General features: G+C 38.5%; 2 pseudogenes; one reads left to right on the plus strand and one right to left on the minus strand.

Moving 5' to 3' along the window:
* The window catches only part of LOC116268901, a 94,517-nt pseudogene that overhangs the window by 41,400 nt on the left and 26,574 nt on the right, over window positions 1–26,543 (plus strand).
* Window positions 7,564–9,115, minus strand: LOC110740716 (annotated as a pseudogene).

Below are 26,543 nucleotides of genomic sequence, written 5' to 3' on the forward strand. Positions count from 1 at the left end.
ATTTAAATATAAAAGATAATGAGGGCCTGAATCAGGACAACAGTCTGAGGGAGTCAAGCAATACATAGGAGGTTTAAGAGGCAGGATTTAATGATTGATTAGATGAAAGGAGAAATATAGATAGAAAGAGAACGAGATGATGAACAGAGAAAGAGGTGATGAACAGGCTTAGATGAAGGTGCTGTTAATTGAGATTGGCAAGACAGGAGAAAAACCAGGTTCGGAGGAAATATGGAACTGATTGGGGCAAGGAGTTGAAGTTAGGGTACTTGTGGCATATCTTTGTAGATATGTCAAACACACAGTTTAATATAAGAGTCTGAACCTTGATTAATGATGAAGTGCTAGTACTAGAGGAGATATTGAAGACCCAAGATAGTAAAAGAATAATAAACTGGTCTCCTTGGTGACACTCTGAACCTTATCATTATCCTGATCATTCATCTAGCATCTTAAATACCTTACATCCCCTAATTTCTCTCTGAATGCTACTACATCCTTGACTTCACTAAAACCAACCATGTGCTTATTCAAGGAAGCATTTGAGAGCTTAATATCAAATCAGCCTTGAGGCTGTTGCCACTTTAACATTATCTGAGATCTTGACCCTTTTCTTAGTGTTAGCAACATTTCTTAATCCTGTTGGCTTTTGACTGTATCATACTTCCCAATCCATACTCCAAGTTGTTCAGCATTGCCTTACTCCCATAAATGCTCCCAGGGACTGGAACCATATCTAGACCTCATGTCTGGTTCCTTGCTGCAAGACTGCCTGACTCAGGATGGCACCCTCGTGCCTGGGCCTGCTACTTCTTTGTAGTGAACTTCTATTGTTTATGGATCCCAACGTTCACTCACACTCCTTCTAGGAAAGAACTTCAACAGATTTCCAAGTGGTGAATTTCTCCCTTCTCCCATGGCGCAGTTGGTTACTGTAAAGCTGACCCCAACCCATTCTCCAAGAGTCTGCAGACAATTAGTACTTTACATTACCTTAACTCCAGCGATTCCCCTCCCCTAATTCGTGTGTGTGGATGATTTCTCCCTTTTTCTGCTGGATGTGACTGAGAAAGCATGTAGCCCTGGGAGGTGCTGGTGATCTGAGAATGAAGTCATTCAAAGGAAAAAATAAAGAGACTATGTCCTGATAATAATATCTAGACCCTCCTTTGAGCTGTTTCTAACCCCAGATCTCAACCTGGGCTGCTCAGTTATGTTATTTTTAGCATAAAAGAATTTGTGTTGGATTTTGTTACCCTTCAACTGAAAAAAAATCAATTTTCTTTCTTTCTCTTTTCCTTCCTTCCTTCCTTCTTTCCTTCCTTCCTTCCTTCCTTCCTTCCTTCCTTCCTTCCTTCCTTCTTTCCTTCCTTCTTTCCTTCCTTCCTCTCTCTTCTTTCTTTCTCTTTCTTTCTTTCTCTCTCTCTCCCTTCTTTCCTTCCTTCCTTCCTTCCTTCCTTCCTTCCTTCCTTCCTTCCTTCCTTCCTTCCTTCCTCCCTTCCTCCCTCCCTCCCTTTCTCCCTTTCTCTTTTCTCTCTGTCTCTCTCTCTCTCTCTTTCTTTCTTTCTTTCTTTCTCCCTCCTCCTTCTCTCTCTCTCTGTTGTTTTTTTTTATATATATATACAAGGTCTTGCTCTGTCATCCAGGCTGGAGTGCAGTGGCACAATCACAGCTCACTGCAGCCTTGATCTCCTGGGCTGAAGTGATCTGCCCACCTCAGTCTCCTAAGTATCTGGGACTACAGGTATCAGCCACCACCCCCAGCTAATTGAAAAAAAAAATTTTGTTTTGTAGTTACAGGGTCTCCCTATGTTGTCCAGACTGGTCTCGAGCTCCTGGGCTCAAGCAATCCTCTGGCCTCGGCCTCCCAAATCATGGAGATTACAGGCGTGAGCCACCATGCCTGGTCTGTTTTGATTTTTAAAAGAAATGTGTTGGCTCACATGATTGACAAATAGAGTAGTAAATCCCCAGATACGGTGGCAGCCAGTGTGGAAAGACTGTTCTCTCTAGAGAAGCTGGAAGTAGGAAAAGGAGGGCTGGGTTGGGGGGTTGGAGATGGCAACAGCAGGGTCCTGAATGCCTGGACTGGCTAAGAGGGGCTAGGCTGTTTGCTCACAGGATCTTAAATCAGAAGTAACTACTAGAAGCAACATTGCGGGAACTGCCACACTCAGGTCTGGTCCATGCTGAGTCACTAGGGTGAAGAAAGGGAGTCTGGATTCAAAGCCAAGTAAAATGGAGAAGAGGCACTTGAAGAGAGGAGAGGTTCCAATTAAGTCGTGGTGAGCAATACTTGGAAATATTCCACCAGCTTAGAGTAGGAAATCTTCTTATTTCACTATTGTGGCTGTGGACAGAAGAGCACTAAATCACTTAACGGAAAGACAGAAGGGCAGATTCTTGGACTTTTAGTCATCTCATCTTTAGGATTTGATTTGTATCCTGCTTGACACGGCTTACCTCTATATCCAGTCATCACCAGGCTTTTCTTTCTGCTTAGATCCATTCATTTAATCAACAAATATTTGTTGTCTATTAAGCATGTGTTAGATGCTGGAGATGTAGCAGTGAACAAAACAAAACTGCTGCCCTCATAGAGCTTATATTCTATATATTCAGAGACAGAGATAAATGAACAAATAGAAATAACCATGGGAATAATGAAAAATGCTATGAAGACAAATAGAGCAAGATCTGAATTAGGTCATGCAGAAACCTGCGGGACAAGCTTTGCAGCCAGAGGGAACAGCATGTGCCACAGGAGCATGCTGGATCTGTTTGATACCCACAAGGAGGGCAGTGCATGAAAGGGGAACTGGCAGTAGAGGAAGTCACAGGGATAGATAGAGGCTTGAGAATGTAGGAGCTGATGGGCCATAACAAAGACTCTGGATTTAGATGGTACTTGCTACTCTGATCCAGTTCTAAAATGCCAGCTCTTTCTGTTCAAGGTTCAGAGGGTTAAGAAAGAATGAATCAGAGATAGGACTTTGAGAGCTCAGGGAGTGGGTTAAACAGATGAGATAACAATGCTAAGGCTCTGGCCAAACTCACATCCCACAGTGCAACCACACCCTGCTTAGATTTCATTTCTATCTTTCAACTGAAGTTTAAGCAGAATGGGAGTGGAGGGTCAAACTGCCTCCTTGTGAGAATTCCCTTCTGATCTCTTTCCACTGTGTGCCTGCTCGGGGAAAATGGAAGATCGGCACAATTGAGTGTGAGATCAGAAGAGAATTATGCAACTGATACTCTAGTTAAAAGGAATTCTAGCATTCACCACTACTCCAAAATTATCAGTGGCTATTTCTGCCAACGCAAAGGTTGACACTGCAATGCTATACTGATTTACTCTTCATTTTAACAGAAAGCATAGTTCTATAACTTAAAGATACAAAGTCAAACAGAAGACCCTATATATTGTGATCTCTTAACTTGTCCTGATAAGTCAAACTCTTGGAAAGTATTGAATAATTTACCCTGCTTAGAAAAATATTCACTACTTGCTTTAAATGGTAGGCTTAAGAATGACTTTTCTTTCTTTGTTGAATGGTAATTCATTGTATGGCAGAAAAAAGAAACTTTGTTAAAATGAAAAAGACATTTGTAAATATTTTGTATCAAAAACATATATATTAGAAAGGGGTGCAAGTGAATGACTATACTCAGGTTTGGGGTTGGCAGAACAGAAGAATGGAATAGAATAGAATAGAATAGAATAGAATAGAATAGAATAGAATAGAATAGAATAGAATAGACAGACTCAAGTATTTTGAGAACTTAGATATTCTTTTAAATTATCCTGACTTTTTTAACATGAGAAAATTAAGTTTGAAGAAGTTTGGCCTAAGTTGGAAGCTTGTCTTTCAAACTTTGCATGAAAATTTAGGTAATCTGTTCTATCTGTTTTAACTTTTAGTTATCCCTGCTGTCAAAGGTAGTCATTTTATTGTGATTATATTTTTGTAGATGCACAAAAATCTGAAGGATGGTATCTCCCATGGGGTTGGTTATAGTATTTGGGGAGAATTAGCTAGTCATTTATTTCATAAATACAGGTCTATATCTATGTCTACATTTACATCTTACCTATATTTTAACTGTAATTAACATAAACAAATGTATTTAATATGAGACCTAGCACACACACATACACTGAAAACAAAAGGTGCTTTCTTCTATTATTTGTTTTTCAATTCTATTTTATTCTTTTCTGTTTAATTAAAACTTCTGATCCTAATCCACTGAAATGATTTTATAACCCACTTTCGGGTCGCAACTCACAATTAGAAAAGAAGGTATGATTTTGAAAAAAAGTTATTTTGGATTGAGAACTAAAGTTTAAGCTATTAGCTAATGATGAAATCCATAATGGCTGTAAAGGGAAGGTGGGGATTATTTTGGGATCATAGTCCTAGGCTTTGATGGTTGCTATCATAGAATGAATTTATTCTCTACTCCTGGACCTGATGGCCAATGGCCATAAATTTGACCATAAATCTGTCTTTATTCTTGGTGTCATTGATTAGCTTAACTGGCCTCGCAGTACTAGCAAAAATAGGTCACAAGTTCTTGAACCACTCACTCTATACTATGAGCCATAGATATTTGCTTATAGCTTTATACTTTTGGTTTAATTAGGCAGAGACAGAGAGGGAAAATTGAGAGCAAAGTTCATTACTGAATTTATACATGAGATTCAATCATCAATCCAAAGTTCACTTAGAACTTTCAATGAAACTATGAAGGTTTTAATCCTGTCCAATGCATTGAAGTCCACATAAATCCCATATAAGTTAATTATTTTGAATAGATATGTAGCTTAAATATCTCAGAACACATACCATCTTTTTTTTTTTTTACTCTGTATCCCTTAGGCAACAACAATGTGTTGAAACTTTTTGTAGAGTATAGCTTTTGTTCTTGCCAACTGAATATCCATGAAGTCTATCCATGAAGTGACTCATATTTCCTCTTGACTACCATCTACTCCTTCCCCCTCTCAGTCTTGCAGTGTAAGTCATGAGGATAGGTACCAATTCTCAGAACCATTTGCTGGATCTTTGCAATACACCCACTCCCACCCCCCGCAGCCTCCCTCCCTGACACCAACTGTCATTGCACTTGAATCCTAAGGCATCCTCAACCTCACTCCAGTCTTCAGGGCCAATATTGAAGAAAGGCAAGAGTCGTCTAAAGAATTCTATGATGCAGCATCATGATTTTTGTTCCTAATTTGGTTTCTGATTTTGTGCCTCAGTTCTGATGATGGGTTATCCACCTTGATAGCTGAATCCTGTCACTATATGTAAACTTGTCTATTCTCTGAAAACCTAACACTTTGCCTTTCTCTTATTTGATACTAGAGATTTAGATTATGACTGTATCAGTTGTCTGACTTCACTGGTACTACTGACCTGATTTACTGTCTCTCTTTGTTTTTCTGAAAACTCTTGGGAAACTGGACTACAGTCACTAGGCATCTCATGAGTAAGAGTGTTCCAGGCTAGGTGCAGTGGCTCATGCCTGTAATCCCAGCACTTTGGGAAGCCAAGGTGGGAGGATCGCTTGAGGCCAGGAGTTTGAGACCAGCCTAGGCAATAGCAAGACCCTATCTGTGACTTATTTCCTTGTAAAGAGCACCTGAGGAACTACTCTCCTATGCTACCCCAAATTTTTTGTTGCAATGTTCCAGATACTGACTATTGCCAACTCACTGGGACATCTCCCAGCATCTGTAGCTGAGTTGAATCTGAATGTCTGCCTCACTTCCATAGGTGAGTCTCTTACTAGAGGCTAACCCCTGCTCCCTCTTTTTTTTCCTGCTGTTTACTGGAACTTAGCTGGAAGAGTCTCAAGGCATGTAAAACTAACTTTTTATTGTCTTTCCCAATGTCTAACAGGGCATCTTGTTCAGAAAATAGTTGAATAAGCATGGCCATTTGAAAATTAGTATCAGATTTCACTTTGTTTGAGAGGTCGGATTGATTTACAAAAGAAAACTTGTACCTTAATATCTGTTTTAAATGAGAAAAACTTGAGAATAATGAGTCTGCATCTTCAAAATTTATTAAGAAATAAAATGTCAAAAGTTCAAGTTCAGAATGATGTATATTTAAATGCAACATCCAACCTGTTTCATTTTGGTGCTAACAACTTTTGAGTATGTTCCATGAAACCTCAAACAGCTTTTCTTTTTTTTTTTTTTTTTTTTTGAGATGGAGTCTTACTGTGTCGCCCAGGCTGGAGTGCAGTGGCCGGATCTCAGCTCACTGCAAGCTCCGCCTCCCAGGTTCACGCCATTCTCCTGCCTCAGCCTCCCGAGTAGCTGGGACTACAGGCGCCCGCCACCTCACCCGGCTAGTTTTTTGTATTTTTTAGTAGAGACGGGGTTTCACCGTGTTAGCCAGGATGGTCTCGATCTCCTGACCTCGTGATCCGCCCGTCTCGGCCTCCCAAAGTGCTGGGATTACAGGCTTGAGCCACCGCGCCCAGCCCACAGCTTTTCAATTGTGTTTTTAATTTTGTTATTAAACTGTTTCATAGAGATTACAAAGAAAGAAGGAAAGACAGAAAGAGATAAAGAAAAGGAAGGAAAGCAAGAAGAAGGAAGGAAGGAAGAATTAATGAAAGCAAAAAAGAAACACAGAGAAAAAGAAAAACAGAAAGAAAAAAAAAGAGAAGAAGCCAACTGGGTTCCTTTATAGTCCCCTGATGGGTCTATATCAGTCTCTGGGATCCTAACTCTACTGTAAACACAATATTGGGAATTTATTTTGAAAGGACTAGAAATTGGGTTTAACTTACTTTATTATGTGTCAAGTTTCAGTTGCCAGAAACATTCTGTCTATGGAGAAAGAAAATAGATTGTTTTGCTTCCTAAGGAAATGCATTGAATTTGAAGTATGATGACTGAAAGTACGTTATGTTGGAAAGTTAAATGCAAGTTAACCAAATGCACATGGGATTGAAAATTTCTCTAAAGGTTCTTTGTGGATTTGGGTATACAACATTGGCACCCCCCACCTCTTTTTTTTTTCTTTTATCTTCTTTTCTCTTTCTTTCTTTCTTTGTTTCTTTGTTTCTTTGTTTGTTTGTTTGTTTGTTTGTTTCTTTCTTTCTTTCTTTCTTTCTTTCTTTGTTTCTTTCTTTTCTTTTCTTTTCTTTTCTTTCTTTTTTCTTCAGATAAGCTTATCAGCCTTGCATAGGGATGTTTTCTGTGTCTGGGTCCTAAAGTAGCAAATAGATTTAGCTGTGAGGGAGTCAATGCAGAAGGAAAACAGTAAGATAGAAAGCAGAACAAAATACTGTTATAATTGCTTTAAATGCAGCATCATGAGCTATTTGCATTTTTGCCAATTTACTTAATTAAGCAACAGAATATGAAAAGTAGCTTTCAAGGGCCTCTCTGTCTCAGCCCAAAGGCAGACATGCAAACAAATAATTAGGATATAATGTAATGGCAAATCATAGTAGAATGAGACAAATTGTCTCCTGGATAAGTGAGTCATGAAGGCTTCAACAGTATAAGTGATGTTTGAACTGTGTCTCAAAGGGTGATAAGAATGTGCTGGATGGAGAGGAAAAGAAAGGCATTGTAGGGCAGTGAATAGCTAGAGCAAAGGCACTGATCTGTGAAAGTACAGGACATGTTGAGGGAAACAGTGAATGACCTGGTGTGGTTCTAGGAGTACACTATGTTGGGAAACATATACTATGTTGGGAAAAGAGTTCTTGGCATGACGTGGCTAGAAAAGTAGATTAGAATCAAGTGATGAAGAACCTTATATGTAGATCATGTGATTTTGGACTTGATCTCAGGGTCCTCTGAAATTTTCTTTTAATTCAACATAAGTTTAATATTAAGAATACACATGATTTTTTTTTGTCATAGTGAAACAGGCCATTTGGAGAAGGGACATGTGGGAGTAATTGATTTCTCTGCTGAACGCGGCCATTATTTATACTTTTTCTGAGGTTTCTAACATGATAATATTTCCTTCCATTTATCTACCACCATTCCAATATTGTTCCATTGCCCACTAGTTGTGATCTAGACACATTCATCAATCAAAGATTCATAAAGGTATCAGATCACCACAGTATTCCTTTGGCATGTCTGACACAACTTAATTTCAATGACAACTTCTTGTCCATAGTTTTTTCTCTCCAGGAGGATGAGCTTTGCTCATGTTGGCTACTTACCAGGCTCAGAGCTGCCTTGAAACAGAATTTGCAGCCTCCCTCATGTGCCTGTGGTATCATTAAAGGTTTTTAAGCAGAGGAAACCGCCACTTTCTGGGTCATTGCCATTTCTCCCTCATGCTCTGTAACCCCACCTCAGCAGTATATTACGTGATCTTTTTATTTCCCCCTACTATTCCTCCCAAACTCTCACAGCTTCCTTAATACCCAGCCAATTGCCAACATCCTCTTTCTTCAAGCAACTGGTGATTATCTTTGCTTCCCAGAATGTATTTGATCCTTAGAACATCCATAGTTTTAAAAAATCTTACTAACCAGACAGTTAACATCCTTTTCATGGTCATCCATGGTTTGGTGGTCTTGGACATATGACCTCCATGTCAATTCAAGCAAGATCTGCACCCCTATTAGAGATTAGAATAACTTTTAATAAATATTTATTGAATACCTATTATGTGAGGGATGTCATAGGCATTGAAAGACAATGATGAATAAAACAAATGAGACATCTGCCCTCAGGAGTTTATAGCCCGTAACAGGTGTGGGCAAACTACACCGCGTGGGTCAAATCTGGCCCACCATCTGTTTTTGACTATAAAGTTTTATTGAAACACAGCCATATTCCTTCTTTTGTGTATTACCTATGTCTGCTTTTATGCTACAAAGTGAGAGTTATATAGTTGCAGCAGAGACTATGTGACCTGAAAAGCCTAAAACGTTTACTATTTCACCCTTTGCAGAGAGAATTTGCTAATCCTTGGCCTAAACCATGCTTCTTGAACAATCTGTAATGAAAGATTAGTTAAAAATTTAAAAAATATATTGTAGACATGTTTTCTAGCTTTTAATAAAAATGAGTTTTTAGAAAAACAAACAAAAAAATCAAACATACAAAATACAAGCTCGGAATACTATGTGAAATTGTTATATAAGTTTCTAAATACTTAATCTTAGTTTCTGTATTTATCTCCTGAATGATGAGTAATAAACAGTTTGCAGACAAGCACCCATGAGCTTTGAGACCACACTTTGAGTAGTGCTAGCTTAGAAGTGAAGACAGAAATCAAGCAAATAATAACACTAATAATTATCCTAGATCAAATTTTACTAATAGCTATGACTAAAAATCATAAAGTGATACGAGGCTTAATTTTAGGGGAGACCAAGATAGGGTTTTCTGAAGGGATGAACTTTGAACTGAGATTATACAGTGAATGTGAATTAACCAGAGACAGAGTGTGTGTCTTTGCTGGAGTCTGATGATGTTAAAAAAACATCCATGGCAATGGAAATACATGTGTAAAAGCCCTAGGTGGGAACGAGCAGGAGAATAGGGTCTAGAGGCAGAGAACCGAAGGCTGTTTCATGCCGACTTCCTGGAACTAAAAAGAAAGGAGAACCCTAACTTTCCATGCCTAAGTAACAAAAGGACCAGAGGCTACTCCCTTTGCAAACCCGCTATCTTTTCTGCGCGGCAGATGGGAAATTGGCTGTCGGCAACAAATCATACTGATTATGGGTCCAGTCTTCATTTGCAACTTTTTAACTTCACTCCAGCCTCTGAATGGTTGCTGTCCACAACTAATCAGACTGATTGCGGGTGGAGTCTTCATGTGCATAGAGGTACTTTGTAACTTCACTCTAGCCTCTGATTGGTTGCAGAAAGCAACGTTTGCACAGGAGTGTGAACTTTATAATTTCACTTCAGCCTCTGATTGGCTGCTTTCTGCAACCAATCAGACTGATTGCAGGCTACCACTTCATTTACATGAGGTGAGTATGAAGTGGCCAATGGGAAACTTCTAGTGGGTATTTGGACCCAAGAAGATTCTGTATCCAAGCCCTTGAGCAGCTGTTCGGGCCGCTGCCACACTGTGGAGTGTACTTTCATTTTCAATACATCCCTGCTTTCGTTCTTTTGTTGCTTCATTCTTTCTTTGCTTTGCTGGACGTTTTGTCCAATTCTTTGTTCAAAACGCCAAGAACTTGGAAAACTTACGGTCAAGACCCTCTACCGGTGACAGGCAGAAACTTACTATGTGTCTGTAACTGTGTTAAACACTTTATATATATTTCTCCTGTAATACCCTCTTCAATCTCTAAGGTCGTTATCATCATCTCACTCATGCTTTTCATCATAATTTAAGCAATTCGTTAACATGCCCTTTTTATCATCTATTTTATAGATGAGAAACCTGAGGAGTAGAGCTGTGAAATAACATTCAATATCACTTAGGTGGCTAGTGAGGCATAGAGTTGGAATTGGTTTCCAGGGGTGTTTGATATCACAGTCTGTGCTTTTATCTATTGTGCTATGCAAGTATCATTTTTAATCATAATAACCCATGATTTCAACCCTGGAGGCATTTGCGTCTAGTTTCCAGCAATCCTAAAGAACTATCTTAATTTTACTGTCTTCCTTGGCAAAGCAAGAACATATAATTAGCTTTATCAAATTTCCAACAATTTCCACATAAGTGAAGAACCAGGCTAATCAATGAAGACTAGAATTAGGTACCACAGCCTTTGGTAGTACCTAGTAGGAGAGGTATATGGCTTGTATCAGAATTAGGTTTGTCTGTGAGTAATAGAAACCCTAAATAACACTTGCTTCAAGACTCAAACTTGTTTCTCTATTATGGAAAACTCCCAGACAGCTTATCTAGAACTGTATTCCAGGAAGTCACCAAGACCCGTATCTTGTGTTCTGACATCTGTAGCAAGCCATCTCATACTCCAAGATGACTGTTTGGACACTGTATTCATTTCTCAGGGCTGCTGTAATAAAGTACTACAGACCAGGTGCAGTGGCTCACACCTGGAATCACATCACAGCACTTTGAGAGGCCAAGGCGGGAGGATGACTTGAACCTAGGAATTTGCGACCAGCCTGGGCAACCTAAGGTGACCCCTATCTCTACAAAAAAATATTTTTAGGCCAGGAGTGGCGGCTCATGCTTGTAATCCCAGCACTTTGGGACACCGTGATGGGAGGATTGCTTGAGGTCAGGAATTTGAGACCTGCCTGGTCAACATAGTGAGACCCCATCTCTATTTTAAAAAAATATATAGATATAAATACAAACATATAATATATTTATATATAGGATTATATATAATATATAGTGTTATGTATTAAATATGATATATAATATATACTATATAATGTACAGTATGATCTGTATTATATATATGTTAAATATGTATATCTTTAATTAGCCAGGCGTGGTAGTGCACACCTGTAGTCCCACCTACTCAGGAGGCTGAGGTGGGAGGATCACTTGAGCCTGGGAGATTGAGGCTGCAATGAGCTATGATCATGCCACTGTACTCCAGCCTGGGTGACAGAGTGAGACTCTGACTCTAAATAAATAAATAAATAAATAAAGTGCTACAAACTAGGTGGTTTAAAATAACAGAAATTTATTATCGTAGCTCTGGAGGCTGAAAGTTCAATGGTAAGGCCTTGGCATCACCAAGGTTTCTCTGAAGAATGTGGGCGATCCACTTCTTTGCCTCTTCTAGCTTATGATCTTTGCTGGCATTCCTTGACTTCCTTGACTGGCAGATCCATCGCTTTTATTTCTGCCTCTGTCATCACATGACTATGTTCTGTCTGTGTGTCTCTACATCATCTGTCCTCTGTCTCTGTGTCTTCACATGGCATTCTCCCTGTCTGTGTGTTTCAAATTACCTCTTCTTATATTTCTTCTTCTGGAAATATAATGACCTCTTCTTAACTTGGTTAAATCTATCAAGACCTGTTTTCAAATAAGGTCACATTCACGAGTACTGGGGATTATGATTTCAGCTTTTTTAGGGGGAAGGAGGAGGTCGTAACAATTTAACCCATAACAGGTTCCAAAATCATGTTTACATTCCAACTTTCATAAATAGGAGATCATGCCTGTTTCTCTTAAGAATGCTTTCTATTATATACGATGTACAGAAAAATTCTGCTTACACTGGTCCTGCATAGTTGCAAATGAGTTTGTCAGATTTGTGCCCAACTAAATCAGAGGTTCTGGTACTAAGGAAGAAGGAATGCATCCATATGGGATGACAGCAAGCAGTGCCTACCATATGGTCTATAACTACTCTTCACACCTGCTACACTTAGTCATTTCTTGATCTATTGGATTGCCATGTTTGACACTCCTACCAAAACCTTCTTCATAACACACATCACCTGTTTTAGGCTGGAACAGAGATATAGGAATTCCTGGAAGTTTTTAACAAGTCACTACCATGGTGTAGTGGGGAAATATAATTGGAATCGGATTGTAGTTGTATAACTTACTGATGTGATCTTGAGCTATTCAGTAAGTTCTAAGTCTCAATTTCCTCATCTGTAGATTGGGGATAATCATTTCTGCCTCATATAATTGCTGTATTGCTTCAGTGGGATAGTATTTGAAAGTTCCTGGCACAAATAAGATACGTTATAACTGTTAGCTATGAATCTAGACAGGAGAAGCAGGAGGAAAAGAAAAAAGGAAGGAGGTGGGGGAGAAAAATGGCTTTCTAGATATAACAGTCTCATTTAAAGAGAAGCTTGAGAAAAATGGGTATTTCCTTCAGTGTCCTTTTAAACAAATCATGGTTCTTTTGAGACAACAATGATCTACCTACTTTCAGCAGTTCTTTTGATATGATATATAACCACTTCACACTATAGTGAATTATTATTTGAGGAGTAGCCTTATCAGAAAGAAATATCACTAAACAGATAATATCACAAGTCCCTAAGAAGTGACAGCTATTGTGATTGCAGTAGCTTAGAGCAGTCCAAATGATTTTTTGGGCATTATATAGGTAAAACATAGAACATTTCTGGCAGACATTTTTAATTTTACTTTTAAGTTTCAGGGTAAATGTGCAGGGTATGAAGTTTTGTTACATAGGTAAATGTGTGCCATGGTGGTTTGCTGCACCTGTCAACCCATCACCTAGGTATTAAGCCCAGCATGCATTAGCTCTTTTTCCTTATGCTCTCTGTCCCTTTCCCCAACCTCCCCCAACAGGCCCCAGTGTGTGTTGTTCCCCTCCCTGTGTGCATGTGCTCTCACTGTTAAGCTCCTACTTGTAAGTGAGAACAAGCGGTGTTTGGTTTTCTGTTCCTGTGTTAGTTCGATGAGGATGATTGTTTGCAGCTTCATCTGTGTCCCTGCAAAGGACATGATCTTATTCCTTTTTATGGCTGCATAGTATTCCATGGTGTATATATGCCACATTTTCTTTATCCAGTCTATCATTGATGGGCATTTGGGTTGATTCTGCATCTTTGCTATTGTGAATAGTGCTGCAGTGAACATATGTGTGCATTTATCTTTATAATAGAATGATTTATATTCCTTTGGGTACATACTCAGTAATGAGATTGATGGGTTAAATGGTATTTCCAGTTCTAAATCTTTGAGGAATTGCCACACTGTCTTTCACAATGGTTGAACTAATTTACATTCCCACCAACAGTGTAAAAACATTCCTAGTCTTTCACAGGCTCGCATTTGTTGAGCATTTGTTGTTTCTTGACTTTTTAATAATTGCCATTCTGGCTTATGTGAGATGGTATCTCATTGTGGTTTTGATTTTCATTTCTCTAATAATCAGGGATGTTGAGCTTTTTTTCACTTTTCTTGGCCACATGTATGTCTTCTTTTGAAAATTGTCTGTTCATGTCATTTGCCTACTTTTTAATGGGGTTGTTTTCTTCTTGTAAATTTGCTTAAGTTCCTTGTAGATTCTGGATATTAGACCTTTGTCTGACAGACACTGTAGCAAATAGCGTTAGCTATTTGTCCCACAATATACATTCCCTCTCCCTTTCTGTGTAGTCAGTCAAATTTTTAGCTGGGACACATGGCCACCTACTAAATGACATTTTTCAGCCTTCCTTGCAGGTAGATGTGGCTATATGATCAAACATTTGCAAATGGATATGAACATAAGTAACATATGCAAATTCTGGTCTTTTTTTTTTTGAGATGGAGTCTTGCTCTGTCTCCTAGGCTGGAGTGCAATGGTGCCATCTCAGCTTGCTGCAACCTCCACCACGCTGGTTCAAGTGATTCTCCTGCTTCAGCCTCCTGAGTAGCTGGGATTACAGGTGCGTGCCACCATGCCTGGTTAATATTTCTATTTTTAGTAGAGATAGGGTTTCACCATGCTGGTCAGGCTATCTTGAACTCCTGATCCCAGGTGATCCACCCACCTTAGCCTCCCAAAGTGCTAGCATTATAGGCGTGAGCCACCACACTTGGCCCTGGTCATGTCTTTAAAAGGGAGAGATATGTTCTTCCATTTATCTTTTCTCTTTCCTGTTACCTGGGATGTGGATGTGTTGCTGAACATTTTTTGATATGGGCAACTTAGGACAGCAAAACAACAAGATGACAGAAGCCTAGGTCCCAATATCAAGGAGCTGCTCTTCCAGCCAAGTTTTGCTTAAACTTGGATTGTTACATGAAAATAAACTATTTTGCTTAAATCACTGTTATTTTGGGGTTTTGGTATAGCAAATGAACCTGTATCCTAAAAATGACAGGTTTTGGTAGCCTAAAGTGGGCACTGGCTGAGTGGCCAGGCAGTGGGTACAAGAACACAGTTAATGTCATCTAGAAGGCTGTCCACATTTATTATACAGTGGAAAAATATTTGGAAAGCTGCCATCCACAGTAACTTGGAAAGCAGACCAAATGCTTGTGGAAGCCATAGCTTTAAAAGAAAAGGTTAAAAAAAATTCAAGATGTTGGAATGTATTGGCTGCTTCTTTACTTCTTTCAGTAAAGTTTTCAAAACAGATATGGATTGAGTCCAGTTGCAAACAGAGATGAAAGAGAATACAACTTTCCTAAGAGAAGACTAATCATTGAGAAATTTAGGGCCCCCAGAAGGTTGAAAGAACCAATTGCTTCTGCAGTACAAATGAAAGTAATGACAAGCAGTGGCTATGAGGAGTAGATGTGGCAGGAAGATAGTTTCAGTTCCTCTTTACTGCCAGCTCCCTCCCCAGCAAGTCCAAATAAGCATAATAATATTTTCAAATAGATTCTCATAAGTGTTCAGTAAGGCATCTTTTACAATTTTTAATTTTTCTACTAGAAATAACAATTTCGGTAAAAGGAATGTCCTTACTATTCAAATAGAGCCTTAAGTAAATTTAGCCAGCCCAAAGATCTTCAAACCAAAATATGCACATTCTTGGGTTACAAGAAGAATTCCCAGGGGAGCACTTGGACACATATAACTTTAACTTTCATGTTTATTTTTTTGCAAAATTGAACTACCTGAGAATTTCCCCATGGTCAAGAGCCACTGTACTTATTTATTGTCTTTCCTTTCACAATTGCCCTTGTCCCACTTAACTTCAAAAGGTCTACTACCTCTCTCCCATCTCCAATCTTGTAATACTGTAAATGTACAATACTTTATATTTGCAATGATTTATGACTAATATATATAATAACCAGATGATTTTTAATGAAACACTTAGACCATTGAGATCATAGGGAAAACCTATTTACATAATTTCAATTTATATACATAGTTTTATTGCAAAGAAATATGATGAAGGTGATCAATCTGAGGGTGTAAGCACAAAAATATATTATATTAATGTACAATTCTGTGAGGGAGTGAAAAGGAAACATGAATTCAAGGAACAAACGGAACTATTAAAGAGAAACTTATTGACATTTAGAAAAATGAATGATGGTAGTGTTAAATCACCATATTATTTACATTTTTTAAGTAATATAACATTTTATTTTTAAAATGTCAATATATACAATATGTTGGATTTGCCTCTTTTGCTACTAGTGGTTAGACTTATGAGAACAGTTTTATATTTAGATTTTAAAATGTTTGAGGGACTTCATAGTATCTAAGTGTTCTTCAATTGTATATTACAAGCAAAAATGTTTTAAGACCACATGTCTTTTTCTTTCCTTCCTTCCTTCCTTCCTTCCTTCCTTCCTTCCTTCCTTCCTTCCTTCCTTCCTTCCTTCCTTCACTCCTTCCTTTCTTCCTTCCTTCCCTCCTTTCTTTCCTTCTTTCTTTCTCTTTTGTTTGGAGATGGAGTCTCACTCTGTTGCCCAGGCTGGAGTGCAGTGGCGCAATCTCGGCTCACTGCAAGCTCCACCTCCTGAGTTCGAGCGATTATCCTGCCTCAGCCTCCCCAGTAGCTGGAACTACAGGTGCATGCCACCACATAGGGCCAATTTCTATTCCCTATGACACCTAAATTACTCCCCATAAGCCCCTTGTAGATGTGAAATTATAGCCCCTCTGTTTGCTCCTGAGCAAATAATCCTTTGTTTAGAATGGCTGATGAGCCCTGGATGGTTGTATATTGTCTAGGGAGCCAAATGAGGTCAGCAGAAGTTTTGTCTGCATGAAGTATAGAGGAGGTTAAGCTTCAGACTTGGGTATAATAGATGGTCCTTTCAGTTTAAGTATAAACAGTAACAGTAGGTTATTTGAGGTGAAGAAACATACATGGAAATGGTAACAATGTGCTCCTTTCTTCTTTTTATGAGGCTTTCCTTTTCTTTCAGAAAAGTTGAAAATATAACTTTCTTAGTCCTTCCATATTTGATACTGTCACTTGGAGATAATCTTGCTGAAACAGTGTTACTCTACATGTTTTCCTTGTATCCAAAGCAAATACCAGTTTCCAGACCTTTGTATTTTTCAAATAGGACTGTTAGAGTTCTCAATTATGAACTACATTCATTCTGCTATAGCTAGAAGGCTTGGCAAGTGTTTTATAATGGAACATTGTATACCTTATTAGGTTTGTTACTTTTTTTTTTTTAACAATGGAGATTTGGAAGAACAAGTCAATGGAATGTTTTATAAACACTTTAGCTTGATTTTCTAATAAGGAAAAAAATTGTTAGACTTGTATTAGCATACTGATCAATTCTTAAATTATATGAAGATAAGGATAGTCATATTAATAAAACTTTAATTTCTCTTTAGCAGAAGAAATTTCCTCTCCACTATAGTTTGTACTTATTGTTCCTATTAAAGCCAACTACGAAAGACTAACAAAGTATGTTATAATTTGCCTTCTAACTGGAATATATTGATTTTTTATGTTTTACCAATTTTTTCCCATTGAAATAAGAGAAATAAGTCTTGCATTTACTCGTGAAGTTGAATATTCAGTAGGGACTCTTATCCAGCCATATTTCTCTTGGCTGCTCATTCTACAGCAGGAATGTCTCCCTCTCCTAATAGTCTTATTTCTATGAAAATATCCACTTCCAAAGTACTAAATTGATTGGACCTAGGATTGGAGCTCTCCTCCCCTTCTCAACCTAAGCCAAACCAATCTGACTCTCTTTCAGGAATTTAGCAGCAGGGCTGAGAGACTGGAATTTGTTCTCTACCTGTGACTGAGGCTTTTGCTTATTTTCTTGAAGCTGAGGACACAGCCTGCCTTTGCAAAAGAAAAGATGTCTGATCCCTAACATTAATCAAACCAGGAGCAAGACTACAAATGGTGGCTCTCATAACTGCATTTAAATATCTGAAAGGCCACAAATTAAGAAAACAAACTACAAAATAAGTTTGTTTGTTTGTTTGTTTGTTTGTTTGAGACAGGGTCTCACTCACTCTGTCGCCCAGGCTGGAGTACAGTGGCATGATCTTGGTTCACTGCAACCTCTGCCTCCTGGGTTCAAGTGATTCTTGTGCTTCAAGCCTCCTGAGTAGCTGGGACTACAGGCACCTGCTACAATGCCCAGCTAATTTTTGTATTTTTTGTGGAGATAGGGTTTTACCATGTTGATCAGGCTGGTCTTGAACTCCTTACTTCAGGTGATCCACCCCCCCTTGGCCTTCCAAAGTGCTCGAATTACAGGTGTGAACCACCACACCCAACTCAAAATAAGGTATTTTCTATCTTTATATCTTCACAAATAGATTTTATAACTACGTGGGAGATGAGGTTTGAACATTTGAAACTCTGTGATCCCTTGGAATTTTACAATGGAAAGTGACTTTTGGGGGAGAGATGCCACGTGGTCTTTTCCCTTTTCCATCAAGTACCAGTAAGGGCCACACATTGCATGTATATGGACACCTCAGGATCCTATCCAAGCACCACCCACAATCCTCCTGTACAGCTGCCCCTTGACTATGCTTTGGGACCAGAGGGGCACACTGACAGAACAGACAGACCCAGGGAAGAGGCTAGTGCAGGCCTTGGGAATAAACTCAGGTATTTTCTTCCCGAAAATTCTGGGGCCTCAAGTGCCCACATCATGTTGTAGAAGGGACTATGTAGGCTCTGGAAGGACACAATTTCATAAACGCATGGACTCCTTGACTCATTGGGAAGGGCGCAGGTAGGGACAGGAAAGAGTGGGGCCCTCTTAAGGCCCTCTTTCATAGCTCTGCTGTTTATCTGCTCATTTTCTGTAAAGCCACCATGGCGTTCTTATACAACATTTCTCCATTTATCTTAAGCTAGTTCGACGTGGTTTACATTAGTTGTAATAAATGAAACCTAGCAAAATCAGGATGCCCAACTAGGAGACTTTGAATTGCTGATCCAATTAAAATTTTATTACCCGAATTTATGTATTTATGATACTTTTAGTGTACAAAGTGATTTCACATTCACTTTATAATTCCCACAGTACCTTATGAGGTAAGAATCTCTTCCCCTTTTGCAGATATAGAAACAGAAGCTCAACTAACTTGTTCAACCTGCCAAACAAGATTCCTTACGGATCTATTTCTTTCCAGACATTGATGTGCTTAAAGAAAGTAATCAGTTGGTGCTAACAGTAAAGCAAAGTGCATGTTAATAGGAAAGTATCTCTTCTCACAAAAACTATTAAGAAAAGAGAAAAAATAGGTAAAAATATTATTTTTGAAAAATAGACAAAAACATCATGCAAATGGTAGTCAGGTGTGGTGGCCCAAGTCTACAATTCCAGCACTTTGGGAGGCCAAAATGGGCAGTTCCCTTGAACCCAGGAGTTGGAGACTAGTCTGGACAACATAATGAAATCCCATCTTTACAAAAAATACAAAAATTAGACAGGCATAGTGGTGCACACCTGTATTCCCAGCTACTCTGGAAGCTGAGGTGGGAGTATCAACTAAGCCCCAAGAGGTTACAGCTGCAATGAGCTGTGATTGCGCCACTGCACTCCAGCCTAGGTGACAGAGCAAGACCCTGTCTCAAAAAAATGCAAATGGTAAGAATCAGAGACTTCAGTTGGTAGTGTCCTTTCATTTGGTGGCCTGCACCAAATGCTGAGCCAAAAGTATACTTTCTAAGTGTGGGTGTCCAAGGTGTAAAGCCAAGAAGGACTTTTTCCAGAGTCAATGGGAATTTAGGATGGGGAGGGGAAGCAGGTATTAAATCTCCAACTGAGGTATGCAGGGATTCTACAGGTAGCTGGTTCTATCTCTGGTTACAGAATGAAAACGTAGGTGTGGAATGTGGGAAGGGCACTCTTCTCTGGTTTTGGCAATCTGCCTCCCTGAAAATGGAGTTGGGGCAGATGCACAGAGAATAAGTCTACTGGTAGTTAATAGCCCCTTTGAGCAGCCCAAAGAATGGTGGTTGTTGTATGTATGTATGTGTGTGTGTATATGTGTGCCCTTCAAACCAACTAATATGCTGCAATAATTATGGTGTATTTGTTCATTTTCACACTGCTATAAAGATACTATCTGAGACTGGGTAATTTATAAACAAAGGAGGTTAAATTGACTCACAGTTCCACATGGCTGGGGAGACCTCAGGAAACTTACAATAATGGCACAAGGTAAAGGGGAAACAAGTACCTTCATCACAAGGTGAGAGGAGAGAAAGAGAGAGCTCAAGGGAAACTGCCACTTTTAAACCATCAGCTCTCGTGAGAACCCCCTCACAAGAACAGTATGAGGGAAACCACCTCCATGATCCAATCACCTCCCACCAGGTCTCTTCTTCAACACATGGGGATTACAATTCAAATTTGAGATGAGATTTGGGTGGGGACACAGAGCCAAACCATATAATTCCATCCCTCTCAACTCCCAAATGTCATGTCCTTTTCACATTTCAAAACCAATCATGTGGCTGGGTGCAGCGGCTCAAGCCTGTAATCCCAGCACTTTGGGAGGCCAAGGCGGGCAGATCATGAGGTCAGGAGATTGAGACCATCCTGGCAAACACAGTGAAACCCCGTCGCTACTAAAAAATACAAAAAAAATTAGCCGGGTGTGGTGGCAGGTGCCTGTAGTCCCAGCTACTTGGGAGGCTGAGGCAGGAGAATGGTGTGAACCTGGGAGGCAGAGCTTGCAGTGAGCCGAGATCACACCACTGCACTTCAGCCTGGGTGACAGAGTGAGACTCCGTCTCAAACAAACAAAACAAACAAACAAACAACAACAACAAAACCAATCATGCAATCATGCATGACTTTGGAAAAGTCATAACTCATTTCAGCATTAACTTAAAAGTCCAAATCCAAAGTCTCATCTGAGACAAGGCAAGTCTCTTCTGCCTATGAGCCTGTAAACTCAAAAGCAAATTAGTTACTTCCAAGATACAGTGGGGGTACAGGCATTGGGTAAATATTCCCATTCCAAATAAGGAGAAATTTGCCAAAACAAGGGGGCCACAGGCCCTATGCAAGTCCAAAACCCAGCAGGGAAGTCATTAAATCTTAAAGCTCTAAAATGATCTCCTTTGACTCCATGTCTCACATCCAGGGCATGCTGATGCTAGGGGTGGGCTCCGAGGGCCTTGTGCAGCTCTGCCCCTGTGGCTCTGCAGGGTACAGCCCCTGTGGCTGCTTTCACAGGCTGGCATTGAGTGCCTGCAACTTTTCCGAGCACACAGTACAGGCTGTCAGTGGATATTCTGGGGTCTGGAGGCTGGTGGCCCGCTTCTCATAGCTCCACTAGACAGTGCCCCAGTGGGGACTCTGTGTGAGGGCTCCAACCCCACATTTCCCTTCTGCACTGCCCTAGCAGAGCTTCTGCATGAGGGGTCCACCCTTGCTGCGGACTTCTGCCTGAACATCCAGGAGTTTTTATATCTCCTCTGAAATCTAGGCAGAGGCTCCCGAAGCTCACCTTTTGCACACCTGCAGGCCTTTTGCACACCTGAAGGCCCAACACCATGTGTAAGCCACAGAGACATAGAGCCTCATTGTCTTGGCTATTAACATTCAGCTCCTTGTTACTTATGTAAATTTCTGCAGCTGGCTTGAATTCCTCCTCAGAAAATGGGTTTTTCTATTATACCACATGAACAGGCTTCAAATTTTCCAAACCTCTATGCTCTGCTTTCCTTTTAAACATATCTCTTCATGAGCCCATGTAACTGTACACTTTCAGGAAAAACCAGGTGACATCTTGAATGGTTTGCTGTTTAGAAATTTCTTCTGCCACACCCTAAAATCATCTATCTCAAGTTCAAAGTTCCACAGATCTCTAGGGCAGGGGCAAAATGCCTTGTCTCTTCACTAAAGCATAGCAACTGTGACCTTTGCTCCAGTTCCCAATAAGTTCCTCATCTCCATCTGACACCATCTCAGCATGGACTTCATTGCCCATATTAGCAGTTTGGTCAAAACCATTCAACAAATCTCTAGGAAGTTCCAAACTTTCCCACAATTTCCTGTCTTCTTTGGAGTCCTCCAAACTGTTCCAACCTCTGCCCGTTACCCAGTTCCAAAGTTGCTTCCACATTTTTAGGTGTCTTTATAGTAGTACCCCACTTCTGGTACCAATTCTCTTTTAGGCCATTTTCACCCTGCTATAAAGAACTATCTGAGACTGGGTAATTTATGAAAAAAAGAGGTTTAATTGAGTCACAGTTCTACATGGCTAGGGAGGCCTCAGGACATTTACAATCATGGCAGAAAGCAAAGGAGAAGCAAGCACCTTCTTCACAAATTGGCAGGGGAGAGAGGGGTAGGGGAACTACTACACACTTTTAAACCACCAAATCTCATGAGAACTCACTTGCTATCATGAGAACAGCATGGGGGAACTGCCCCCATGATCCAATCACCTCCCACCAGGCCCTTCCCTTGACATGTGAGGATTACAATTTGAGATGATATTTGGGTGGGGCCACAGAGCCAAACCATATCAGAAGGCCATCAGTGGAGGGCTTTTATGCACAAACACTTGGTAACAAGAACTATCAAAAAAACTGCAAAAATCACGATCTTGCGCAAAGGTCACTGCAACTGTACACACAAAAAATATTTCTGTCAGGACATCTGCCCAGTCACTGTCTATCCAACTTTGAACTGGCATCATCCTTGTTAATCTTTGTAACCAAGGATAATTATCCCAAAACAATTATGTAATCTTCTTAATTTTTTAAAGAAAACTTTGTCTTCTTTTATCCTCTGAATATGCACATTAGTTTACTATCCATTGTATTCCCATTGCAATGCCTTTTCCCAAATAAACATCATTTTCTTTTAGAGTCTCTCTCTCTCTCTCTGTTTATGATTTAGGTTGACAAGGGTTTGCAAATGGAAATTTTCTAATTTTATCATTTCATTTGCATTTATTAGCTGGTATATTTGATGACTAGAGTGACCTTTCTCATATATCAAGGATATTTGGTTACCCTGAAATACAGTTTATACAAGAAAGGAAGGACAAGTGCTTAATTCTTTTTATTTTACTATTAATTTACAGAGTAATGATTTAGTGCTCCAGCAACTTTCTGTGATATTTAATGAGTTTTGTTTGGAGCTCCATCTGCCATGCTTTTTAAACTGATTAACTAATTAATAATTCTTCTATGTTCATGTGTTTTACTAAATTGCATCTTTATATTTTTGATGCTTAAATTGTCTCATCTTTGGTTAGTGGGAACTTCTTCAAGCAAGCTCTGTGTCCCTGGGACATGGTCTGATTATCCTTTGGTAACGTTTTTGCTTTCTGGTATATCATGATATCGCATATCCATACTGTACTTTTCCTGCCTCAGATGTGGGACCAACCACTTTTGGAAGGTGTTCTAGTTCTTTTTGGTGGAAAATAATAATAGCCTAGAGGCCAAGTACTAGGATGATATTGCTTCTAAGACTTTTTTTATGAAGAGAAATAGGAAAAATGTATTTTTACAGTTAAAAAATTATTACATGAAATTTTCACATAATTTTACATAGTCAATTTTACTTTCTATAGAAAGACTGCTTTTGAACTTCTCATCTAGTGGTGGCAAGCATTAAAAAATTTATTTTATCAGAATAATAATAAAATTGTCATAACTGATTTCATTTAAAGCAAAATATGGTACATGTCTCCTGCACTTAGTAATATGAGTGCACAAATATCTCTTTATTAAAAAATACAAAATACGTTATTTCTAGGGATAGAGAAAGACAGTAGTCAGCTATTACATATATTCCCAACTGAAGCTGATAACTGATGAATATAGTGATTTTTCTCAAACGTCAACTAGCCCTTTATTTCATTATGTTCAACTGACTTCTTGGAAGTTAATGGGGAAGAGTGTTGTTTTCCCATCATAGTTCTTTAATTGTGATAAAGCACATTTTCAGAATTGAAAAGGCCACCTCCCATATCCTCTTCACTCATACACCCATTCTGTCCATGGCAAATTTTTTGTTTTCTTTAGAAATTATAGCGATTGCAAATTCTGCTGTGGATAACAAAGAAGCCACACCAGCAATATCAGTCAGAGCTGTTCTTACAATCATAATTGGCTTAATTATTCTTTTTTATTTATTTATTTTGAGATGAGCCTCACTCTGTCACCCAGGCTAGAGTGCAGTGGTGCAATCTTGGTTCACTACAACCTCAACCTCCTAGAGCTCAAGTGATTCTTTTGCCTCAGTCTCCAAAGTAGCTGGGATTACAGGCTCCCACGACCACACCCGGATATCAACGATGCTTTTTTTTTTTTTTTTAACCATATTCATAGAATCTTCAACCATAGCATTACAATGGACTTCTGAGAAACTTTGCACATTTTCTTAACTATTAATTACATTTCAACCCTTGCATTCTTAGCAACATTCACTGTAAAAATTATGCATCTCTATTAATTATTTATATATGAATTTTAAAATTTTCATCAGTTGGAATTAGCGAATCCTGATCTGGAATGCACCAAAACAAAACTCTCAGTTCTCAGGAACTGCACACAGCCAAACCCAGCGTCCAGCCAGATCAGGCCAGCCTCTCTGTTCTACCAGGTGTGAAGCAGGAGGAGTTAGCTGCATTTAAAAAGATTCGTCCTTCCTTCTATTCTGCTCTTTAAGAGTAGTTTTCACAGCATTTGGGAATCTGTAACTCCGTCTTTTAAAAAATTATTCTATGTTACTTGTCCCACCAAACTTCAGTGCAGTTACTCCACCTGAAAGTTTGCCAGACATTCAAGGATGTCTTTGGTTTTATTTTTACTAGTACTAATATCTAACTCTTTAATTCTGACATGTCCTACAATATAAGTTGCAGATTTTGCCAGTGTGTCACTTTGACATTGTCTTCTATGCAGGCTGTGAGGACATCTTCCAGTTTAACAGGTTGTTTTCAGAATTTCTCACCCATGTCCCATTCCATGCAGGGTTCTTTCCTTTTGGGGAAGCCTATTTTAGCAATTTCAATATTCCATGGATCTCAGTACACTTCAGAATTTCAATTTATCTTCTCCACATTCACTACATATCTGCTGGGCTTGTGTGGCTCTCTGGTGTGAGGTGTTTGGGCTAAATTACTTATATTTTAGATTCTTGAGAAAGACTTGTTACATATGCAGCATGCAGGCTTCCCCACCCATCCCCGCCTCCTCCAATACATTACTTGATATCAATGATTTCGAGATTCTGTGAGGTTTTCTTTTTCTTTTTTTCATTTTCATATATTTGGTAGAATTCACTAGTAAGCTGAGGCTTTCTTTGTGGGAAGGTTTATTGAAATGAATTTAATTTCTTCAATAGATATAAGATTATTCAGATTTATTATTCCATCTTGTGTTGGTATTGTTAAGATGTATTTTAAAAGAGATTTGTTCATCTCATTTATTCAATTTATTGGCATAAAATTGCTCATAACATTTCTTATTATTCTATTAATATCTGTAGAATTTGTAGTGATATACTTGTTTTATTTTCTAATATTTATAATTTGTGTCATTTTTCTGTAATTCCTGATGTGCCTAACTTTGAGTTTATCAATTTGTCAGTCTTTACAAATAATTCATTTCAGGCTTTATTAATTTTCTTTATTGTTTTCTATTTCATTGATCTAATCTCTTTATTATTTTCTTCTTTTACTTTTTTGGCTTTTCTTTTGCACTTCTTTTCATAGTTTCCTAAGGTGATTTTAAACTTTATTTTTTAATATAAGAATTTAAAGCTGTAAATTTTCCTCTAAGTATAAATTCTGATATATTTTCCTTGATATTCAGCTTAAAATTCTACTTTTGAGATGTATTATAATTGTCATTATTTTTGAGATGTTTTCTAATTTCCCTTGTGATTTCTCCTTTGACACATAAGTTATTTAAATGTATGCTATTTAATTTCTAAATATTGTAGGTATTTTAAATATTTTATTGTTGCTGATTTATCAAGTAATTTATCATTTGATAATTTGATAATTAATGTGATAAATTACTTGATAAATTATTGATACTTGATAAGTAATTTATCATTTGATTACTTCCATTATGATCAGAGAACAAAGTCAGGTCAGGATTTCAATCCTTTACGTTTATTTGACATTTATTAATACTTGTTTTAGAGTCCACAATATGTTCTATCTTTGTCAATATTCCATGTGCACTTGAAAAGATCATGTTTTCTGCTCTTTCCAGGTGTAGGGTTCTATAAATATCTTCACATCATGTAGGTTGGTACTGTTTTTCAATTCTGCATTTTTGCTGAGTTCATGTAATTGTTATATCAATTACTGAGAGAGGAGTGTTAAAATCTCCAATTATTGTTTGTTTACATTTCCACTCAATTTTGTCAATTTTTGTATCATGAATTTTGAAACTTTGTTAGGTCCATGTACATTTATGATTATAATGTATTACTGATAAATTGAGCTTTTAATAACTATGATCTCTATTTCTGGTAATGGTCTTTATGTTGAAGTCTATTCAAACAGATATTAATATGTCCTTTTAGTCTTATTATGCTTACTAGATACATGGTATATCTTTTCCTATCCAGTTCCTTTCAGCCTGTGTATGTAGATTTCAGGTTGTCTTTTGTAGGCAGCATATAGTTGGATGTTGCTTTTTACTTTATTCTAACAATCTCTTCCTTCTTGTATAATCTTCATTTTGATTTCTTCTTGTCTTAATTTGCACGTAG

This window comes from Papio anubis, chromosome 9, assembly GCF_008728515.1.
Source record: "Papio anubis isolate 15944 chromosome 9, Panubis1.0, whole genome shotgun sequence".
Lineage (NCBI taxonomy): Eukaryota > Metazoa > Chordata > Mammalia > Primates > Cercopithecidae > Papio > Papio anubis.